This window comes from Engystomops pustulosus, chromosome 6 (genome assembly GCF_040894005.1).
Source record: "Engystomops pustulosus chromosome 6, aEngPut4.maternal, whole genome shotgun sequence".
Taxonomy (NCBI): domain Eukaryota; kingdom Metazoa; phylum Chordata; class Amphibia; order Anura; family Leptodactylidae; genus Engystomops; species Engystomops pustulosus.
Genome location: NC_092416.1, coordinates 158,225,578 through 158,234,633, shown reverse-complemented (window position 1 = coordinate 158,234,633; position 9,056 = coordinate 158,225,578).

Sequence of the window (9,056 nt, the reverse complement as noted above, 5' to 3'; positions counted from 1 at the left end):
TGAAAATATGCTTTCTCTAAGCATTTGCATTACAATATAATTGTGTGTTATTACTTGTCTTGCACCCTGACAATCCTCTGTGTAGTCCCAGGGGTTGGGCTTTGGTTTGGATGCATTTGAAAAAAACAACACAACATGATTTGTCCTTCACAAGGACAGAGATCACAGCTGGGTGAGCTGACCTCAGTGGGGGAGGGAGGAGCTGTACAAGAGCACAAAGGTGGGGGCTGAGAGCTGAGCAGTCTACAGCACAGACAAGTCACATGTTGTCTATTAAAATGCAGACAACCCAAAGCCCAACGCCTGGGACTACATAGAGTATTCTGTCAGTGAGCAAGGTAAGTTATAACACACAATTATATTGTAATGCAAATGCTTAGGGAAAGCAGAAAGATATATGTGCACTGCTTCTATAACCTGTCTTTAGTCAAAAAGCTTTAGCTTTAGGGCGAAGACCCCATGGAGTAACATTCATTAAGATGATTGAGATATTTGACCGATACTGACATTTGACCGATAAGTAAGGGGTTGAACAAAAAACATATTTGAAATTCAATTTAATTGGTGCTCTCTAAGAGGTTTCAATTTATGCAAATGCAATTTTACTTCATCCTAAACCAGAACTACTGTACTTCATTTGGAACCAGTATTAATATACTTCACCAGCTGGAACATGCCTTAAACACTGAAGAATCTACATGGAATCTCCAAGAAAGCAACCGGCACTTGTGTCCACTAGCTGTACAACATCGCCATCTACTGAATAAATTGTGCACTGCATTTGATTGCTGTACAATAATGTGCACTGTGTAGTAATGTGGCCACAATGCAGTAGGATTGGTTCGCCCAGTAGTATGGGATGGAATAGCAAATCCATCAGGTGGAGTTCTTACAAGTCACAGTTTACAGGTAGCAATGCAATCTAAATTACTATATTAGTATGTGCTTATGTGGTCCAGCAAATTTGAATCTTTCCTTACAGTAGGTGTGTTATGGCTGCCATTTCTGACCCCCCATACATCTCAGCTTCACAGAACGGAATTTAGATGGAACCACCTGTGCCTTTCTGCTTTTACACCCATAACACCTGATTCAGCACATTCCTGGCTCTAACAAACTACGTAGCGCATCGTCCCTTTGACTATATGCCCAATGGCCAGTTGGTTCGGAAGGCCTGTATGTTATCAGAATCAGCCATGTGAGATATATGGCAATACAGGACCAAGAGGCAGATACAGGGGGGACAAAAACAATTGTCACCCAACTGCCCCCCCCCCCCCATCTATGTATACCAATATTACCACCATATATTGATCTTATAGTGATACTGGTTCTACACACTGCTTACATTGCATTGGAGAGACACCTTCAACTGCATCCCAGTTATAGCTCACAGAATATGGCGACATATAAAAAGATAGGTTTTTCTTAAAATATGTTTTTCATTTTTCCGTGTACAGAGCTGTGTGAGGACTTATTTTGTGCGTAACAGATTTTCCTTTCCCGTGATGTTATTTATTATTCCCTGCCATGTAGTGGGAAGCCGCAAAAAAATTCCAAATTCTGGGCTCAGTTTTTACTACTTTGACTGTGCGCTCCAAATAACACCTCTACTTTATGCTTTGGTTCGGTGCGATCGCGGTGATACCAAAGTTTTATAGGTTTTATTGCGTTTTAATACATTTTCAAAAATTAAAAGAATGCGTACAAAAAAGAAAAAAAAAATTTGCCATCTTCTGACGTTAATAACTTTTTCATACTTTGGCGCACCGAGCTGTGTGAAGTTTCATTTTTTGCAAAATGAGCCGACGTTTTCATTGCTACCGTTTTGAGGTCTGTGCGACATTTTGATAATTTTTTATTACATTTTTTATGTCATGTAAAAAGGTGTAAAAGTCGCGTTCCGGACATTTGGGCGCCATTTGCCATTCTGGAGGTCACCGCCGTCAATAACCGTTTTTATAGTTTGATAGATCGGGCATTTTGGGACATGGCGATACCTAATGTGTCTGTGATTTTTACTATTTATTGTATTTTATATCAGTTCTAGGAAAAGGTGGGTGATTTGAACTTTTAATATTTTATTATTTTTTTACATTTTTTTAAACTTTTTTTTTCTTTTTTTTTCACTATTTTTTAGACCCTCTAGAGTACATTAACCCTAGATGGTCTGATCGTTCCTACCATATACTGCAATACAACTGTATTGCAGAATATGACATTTCTGCACACTATACATTACAATGAGCCACAGGCTCATTGTAATGGATATGCAGAAGCCTTGTAGCCTCGGGTCAAACAAAGACCCGAGGTTACCATGGCAACCAATCTCGACGATCGAAGGTAAGATGGCGGCATGCTTCCAGTGCCGCCGGTGACTTTGCCAGCGGCAAAGAAAAGGTTAACGCCCACGATAAGTGCTATGCCCTAAGGTGCTGCAGTCCTCATAGTATGTGTGCGGTAGCAGGGCATAGATGCGCCTCTGCCCACACTGCTAGAAAGACGCTGGAACAGTCAGAAGAAGTCGGGAGAAGCGTCGAAGAGGAGTGGTCTAGGGGGGAGCGCTAGAGGGTAAGTAATATGTTTATTACTTTTTACAGGACATTATGTTTATGAGGGGGCTCTGCTGGATACTTTATTACTGAGGGAAGGCTACTGGACATTATATTTATGAGGGGGCTCTGCTGGATACTTTATTATTGAGGGTTGGCTACTGGACATTATATTTATAAGGAGGCTCTGCTGTATACTTTATTATTGAGGGAAGGCTACTGGACATTATATTTATGAGGAGGCTCTGCTGGATAGTTTATTATTGCGGGAAGACTACTGGACATTATATTTATAAGGAGGCTCTGCTGTATACTTTATTATTGAGGGAAGGCTACTGGACATTATATTTATGAGGGGGCTCTGCTGGATACTTCATTATTGAGGGAAGACTACTGTATATTATATTTATGAGGGGGCTCTGCTGGATACTTCATTATTGTGGGAAGGCTACTGGACATTATATATATGAGGGGCTCTGCTGGATACTTTATTATTAAGGGAAGGTTACTGGACATTATATTTATGATGGGGGCTCTGCTGGATACTTTATTATTTAGGGAAGGCTACTAGACATTATATATGTGAGGGGGCTCTGCTGGATACTTTATTATTGTGGGAAGGCTATAATCTCTTTCATTGAAGGAAAATAACAAAAGAGCTATTAAGGCACCTTTTTAGTTAAACTTGAGTAGCTCACCATGCTGTATAATACATATATAGTGCAATTTGTGGGTAAATGTGACTTTTGGAAGCAGGAGGCACAAAAATGGCAATTTAGATTTCTTTTTTTTAATATGCCCTTTACAGTATGGGTTTAACATGATAACCTCAAGGTTGGATGATAGTTTGGGGGGGGAGGTTATTTGATTTTTTTACACTCTAAAGAAGTGTGGGGAAAAGTGGCACTTTGGGGGGACGGGATTTATTATTAACAACTATTCATTATTTTTATTATATATTTGTTATTTAATATACCTTGGAGTCTTGCACATGGAATCACTTGATCTGGGTGACAATGAAACATTTGCTATCTGACTGTCAGTATAGGGGGGCAAGACAACCAGACAGTGAGCCCTAAGGCTGAACCCCCCCCACTGTCCCTACCTACTTGCCTCAAGACAGCTCTAGCAACTGCGGACAACCTCGGTGGCGGTCCCTATACTATGTAAGTGACACACGTAACAGGACAAGACAGACAACACAATAAGGGGTAGTCGACAAGCCAGAATCAAAACCAGAAGAATCGCAGTACAAATTCAGTGGGCAAAAAACGGTAGTCAAAAGTCAGGCAGAGGTTCGGCAACGATAACAGAAGGTACAAAGAGGTCACAGGGAAATATGGGGAGCTGGGATATCCAGGTAAGAACAAGACAATAGCCAGCACGCAATTGAGCCACTAGCTGCCTTATAAGTAAAGCTGGAGAGACAGACAAGAAGCTGATAGGACTAGTGCTGATTGGAGCTGAAATCACCTGCATCAGTCCAGCAAAGACCAGGTAACTCATTAACTGCTGGACCAAAGTCATCGGGTGTGTCCAGACTCCAAAGGCACAATTCACATTGCACATTACTGTCAGAACTTGCTGCACCACCGCAATCGGGCGTGTCAAAACCCCTGAGACACAATTCACACTGAACGGTTCTGACAGTACCCCCCCTCTTATGAGGGGCCTCAGGACCCTTAATCATTGGACCAGGCTTAGAAGGATTATGTAAATGGTACCGCCGGACCAGACGGGGCGCATGCATGTCCTTAGCAGAGACCCACGTGCGCTCCTCCGGTCCGAAACCCTTCCAGTGGACCAGATACTGTAAGGAGTCCTGTACCCAGCGGGAATTCAAAATTTTCTCCACCTCATACTCCAATTCCCCCTGGACGATGAGTGGAGCCGGAGGAGGTGAAGGCAACACCGGTGGCACATATCTTTTAAGAAGAGACTTATGAAACACAGGATGGATACGAAGAGCATTGGGTAGTTTCAACCTAAAGGTTACCGGATTAATGATTTCCACAATGGTATAAGGTCCAATATATTTGGGTGCCAGTTTCCCTGACTGCACCCTAAGTTTCAGATTTTTAGCTGAAAGCCAGACCTTCTCACCTAGTACATATTGCTGGCCAGATATACGTCTTTTATTAGCATGTCTTTGATAAGACTCTTGGGCTTTTACCAAGTTCTGATGAGCTTGGGCCCAAACTGTGCACAGTTTAGAGAAAATGGCCTCGGCTGAGGGATTAATAGATTCTGCAGAATGAACAGACGAGTACCTGGGGTTAAAACCATAATTACAGAAGAATGGTGACATCTTAATAGCACGTTGTTCATGATTGTTTATAGCAAACTCTGCTAGAGAAATGAAGTCTTTCCACTTATTCTGAGTATCAGCCACAAAACATCTTAGAAATTGCTCTAACGATTGATTGGTCCTCTCTGTCTGTCCATTTGTCTGAGGATGGAATGCAGACGAGAAGGACAGAGAGATACCTAATTTGCCACAGAACTCTCTCCAAAACCTAGCCACAAACTGGACACCCCTGTCGGAAACAACATTCTCAGGCACCCCATGAAGACGTAGAATATGATTAATAAAAAGTGTGGCGAGTGTGCGAGCGTTAGGCAGTTTACGTAGTGGAATGAGATGACACATCTTAGAAAATCTATCCACCACTACCCAAATGACTGTCTTACCCTTAGATAGTGGCAAGTCGGTAATAAAATCCATAGAAAGATGCGTCCAAGGTCTCGTAGGGACCGGTAGAGGATGTAACAGACCCTCGGGTGGCCTACGAGGGACCTTGGACCTAGCACAAACCTCACAAGCTTCGACAAAAGCCTTGACATCTCGAGCCCAAGATGGCCACCAGTAATGGCGTGAGAGCAGATACTTAGTACCTGCCACACCTGGATGACCAGACAAAACAGAACTATGAATCTCTTCAAGAACTCGGAGTCGAAGGTTAGGCGGTACATACAACAAAGAGTCTGGAGTGTTATGAGGTGCTTGACCCTGAGATTCTGCAATCAGGGTCACCAAGTCAGGTTGCAAAATAGACACTACTACCCCGGATCTTAAAACAGTATCAGATTGAGTTCTGGGGGAACTTTCTAAATCAAAGCTACGAGACAAGGCGTCAGCCTTGATATTACGGGAACCAGGTCGGTAAGTGACTTCAAAATCGAATCTGGTAAAAAACAAAGCCCATCGGGCTTGACGTGGTGAGAGACGTTTAGCATTGTCTAGGTAAACCAGATTCTTATGATCAGTGAGTACCACCACCTTATGTTTGGCACCTTCAAGGAAATGCCTCCATTCATCAAATGCCAACTTGATGGCCAATAGTTCCCTATTACCGATATCATAGTTACATTCAGCTTGAGAGAACTTCTTTGAGAAGAACGCAATAGGTCGCAGGTTAGTGAGAGTGTCCGATCCTTGGGACAACACCGCTCCTACCCCTACCTCTGATGCGTCCACCTCCACAATAAATGGACGTTCAAAATTAGGTTGAGTCAGTACTGGGGCCTCTGAAAAACACTTACGGAGCTTGTCAAATGCTCGGATAGCCTCATGAGACCAGTTGACAAGATCTGCCCCCTTCCTGGTGAGATCAGTAAGTGGTTTGGCTATAACAGAAAACCCCTTAATAAATTTCCTATAATAATTAGCGAACCCCAGAAATCTTTGTAAGGCCTTCAAATTATTGGGACGTTCCCACTTTTCGATGGCCACCACCTTAAGGGGATCCATACGGAAGGAATTAGGGGTGACGTAGTAACCCAAAAAAGAGACCTCCTGGATACCAAACTGACATTTAGACAACTTAGCAAACAGACTGTTTTGTCTAAGCAGTTCCATCACTACCCGAACATGTTTTATGTGTGAAGCCCAGTCGGGAGAAAAAATCAAAATGTCATCTAAGTAGACCACAAGAAAACGACCTAGATGCTGACGAAATATATCATTCACAAAATGTTGAAAGACCGCCGGGGCATTGCATAAACCGAAAGGCATCACTAGATATTCAAAATGACCCTCTGGTGTATTGAAAGCGGTCTTCCATTCATCACCCTCTCTGATTCTAATCAAATTGTAAGCCCCTCGCAAGTCTATCTTGGAAAACCATTTGGCCCCCACAATTTGGTTAAATAAGTCAGGAATCAGGGGTAGAGGGTGTTGATTCTTAACAGTGATTCTGTTAAGTTGTCGATAATCTATACAGGGTCGTAATCCCCCATCCTTCTTTCCCACAAAAAAGAACCCTGCTCCCAATGGGGAGGAAGATGGGCGAATGTGACCCTTCTGGAGACTTTCCTTAATGTACTCCCGCATAGCCTCCCTTTCTGGACAAGACAAGTTAAAAATACGACCTCGAGGAAACTTGGCACCGGGAATTAATTCAATGGTACAGTCGTATGGTCTGTGTGGCGGCAATCCGTCCACAGCTTTTTCATCAAATACATCCGCATAATCGGACAAAAAACTCGGAATACCCTCTTCCATGGAAGAGCACTCAGCAAAAGAAACCACCTCACAATGGGAGTCACATTCAGTACCCCATTTTACCAGTTCCCGGTTTGCCCAATCAAAAACAGGATTGTGCTTCTCCAACCAAGGCAAACCTAAGATCACATCAGACGACAGGTTATGCAGACACAAAAACTTCATACGTTCCACATGAACTGCCCCCACCTTAACCTCAAGGCAGGGAGTGATGTAACGTATATCCCCCTGAGCAAAGGGGGCTGAGTCTGCTCCTGTGACATTAACAGGAGATTGGAGCAGAAGGGGACACACCTCTAGACCGGAAAAGAACATAGGGTTAACAAAATTAGCAGAAGACCCCGAGTCAATCTGAGCATAACCAGAGATGTTTCTCCCTCCCAAAGACAATGAAATAGGCAATAATAACTTATTCTTATTGGTGAAGGTTACCTGTTCGCCTGAGTGACCCCCTCGATAGTCACTCAGGCGTAGAAGTTTTCCGGCGGTGGTCCAGGAAGGGATGGACATTGCCGGACTCGATGTCCTGCTTTCCCACAGTAGAAACATAAGTTGTTCAACACACGATATGCACGTCTGGTCTTGGCATCAGTAGAATCCACTTGCATAGGTTCCTCTGATGGGGGTATAGCAGAAGGGGAAGGACTAGGGTTGGTAACACGAATAGGTGAAGGTCTAAAAGCGTCTGATGTACCTCTCTCCTTTAGCCTGTCTCTCAAGCGTCTGTCAACTCGGATAGCTAATGTCATGCTATCCTCAAGGGAACTAGGAGTGGGATAAGCTACCAACAGATCCTTCAACCGATCATTCAGTCCGACACGAAACTGAAATCGGAGTGCCGAGTCATTCCAAGTGGAGGGACCACTCCACTGCCTAAACTCCGAGCAATATTCCTCCACAGGACGTCTACCCTGCCTCAGACCTGTCAAGTGACGTTCAGCATTAGCTGCACTATCCGGGTCATCATACAGTAGCCCTAGGGCCTGAAAAAACCCATCCACCGTCTGCAACTCAGGAGAACTAGGAGGTAACGAGAAAGCCCATTCCTGTGGTGACCCCTGGAGTAGAGACATAACTATGCCCACCTTCTGGACCTCATCCCCAGAAGAGCGGGGGCGCAATCTAAAAAACAATTTACACCCCTCCCGAAATGCACAGAATCTCTTTCTATCCCCACTGAACTTATCTGGGAGTTGTACAGGTGGCTCAGGTGGTGCTGGGGAAGCCATGGTAAACTGACGTGGGGCCGTCTCCTGCTCATGAAGCCGAACAGCTAGTTCCTGCACCATGGTGTTGATTTGCTGCATCTGTTCCACAATATTTGTCAACGCAGTTCTGCTGTCCATGACAGCGACAGTATATTGGGCTGGCTATTCTGTCAGTATAGGGGGGCAAGACAACCAGACAGTGAGCCCTAAGGCTGAACCCCCCCCACTGTCCCTACCTACTTGCCTCAAGACAGCTCTAGCAACTGCGGACAACCTCGGTGGCGGTCCCTATACTATGTAAGTGACACACGTAACAGGACAAGACAGACAACACAATAAGGGGTAGTCGACAAGCCAGAATCAAAACCAGAAGAATCGCAGTACAAATTCAGTGGGCAAAAAACGGTAGTCAAAAGTCAGGCAGAGGTTCGGCAACGATAACAGAAGGTACAAAGAGGTCACAGGGAAATATGGGGAGCTGGGATATCCAGGTAAGAACAAGACAATAGCCAGCACGCAATTGAGCCACTAGCTGCCTTATAAGTAAAGCTGGAGAGACAGACAAGAAGCTGATAGGACTAGTGCTGATTGGAGCTGAAATCACCTGCATCAGTCCAGCAAAGACCAGGTAACTCATTAACTGCTGGACCAAAGTCATCGGGTGTGTCCAGACTCCAAAGGCACAATTCACATTGCACATTACTGTCAGAACTTGCTGCACCACCGCAATCGGGCGTGTCAAAACCCCTGAGACACAATTCACACTGAACGGTTCTGACACTGACCCAGAAA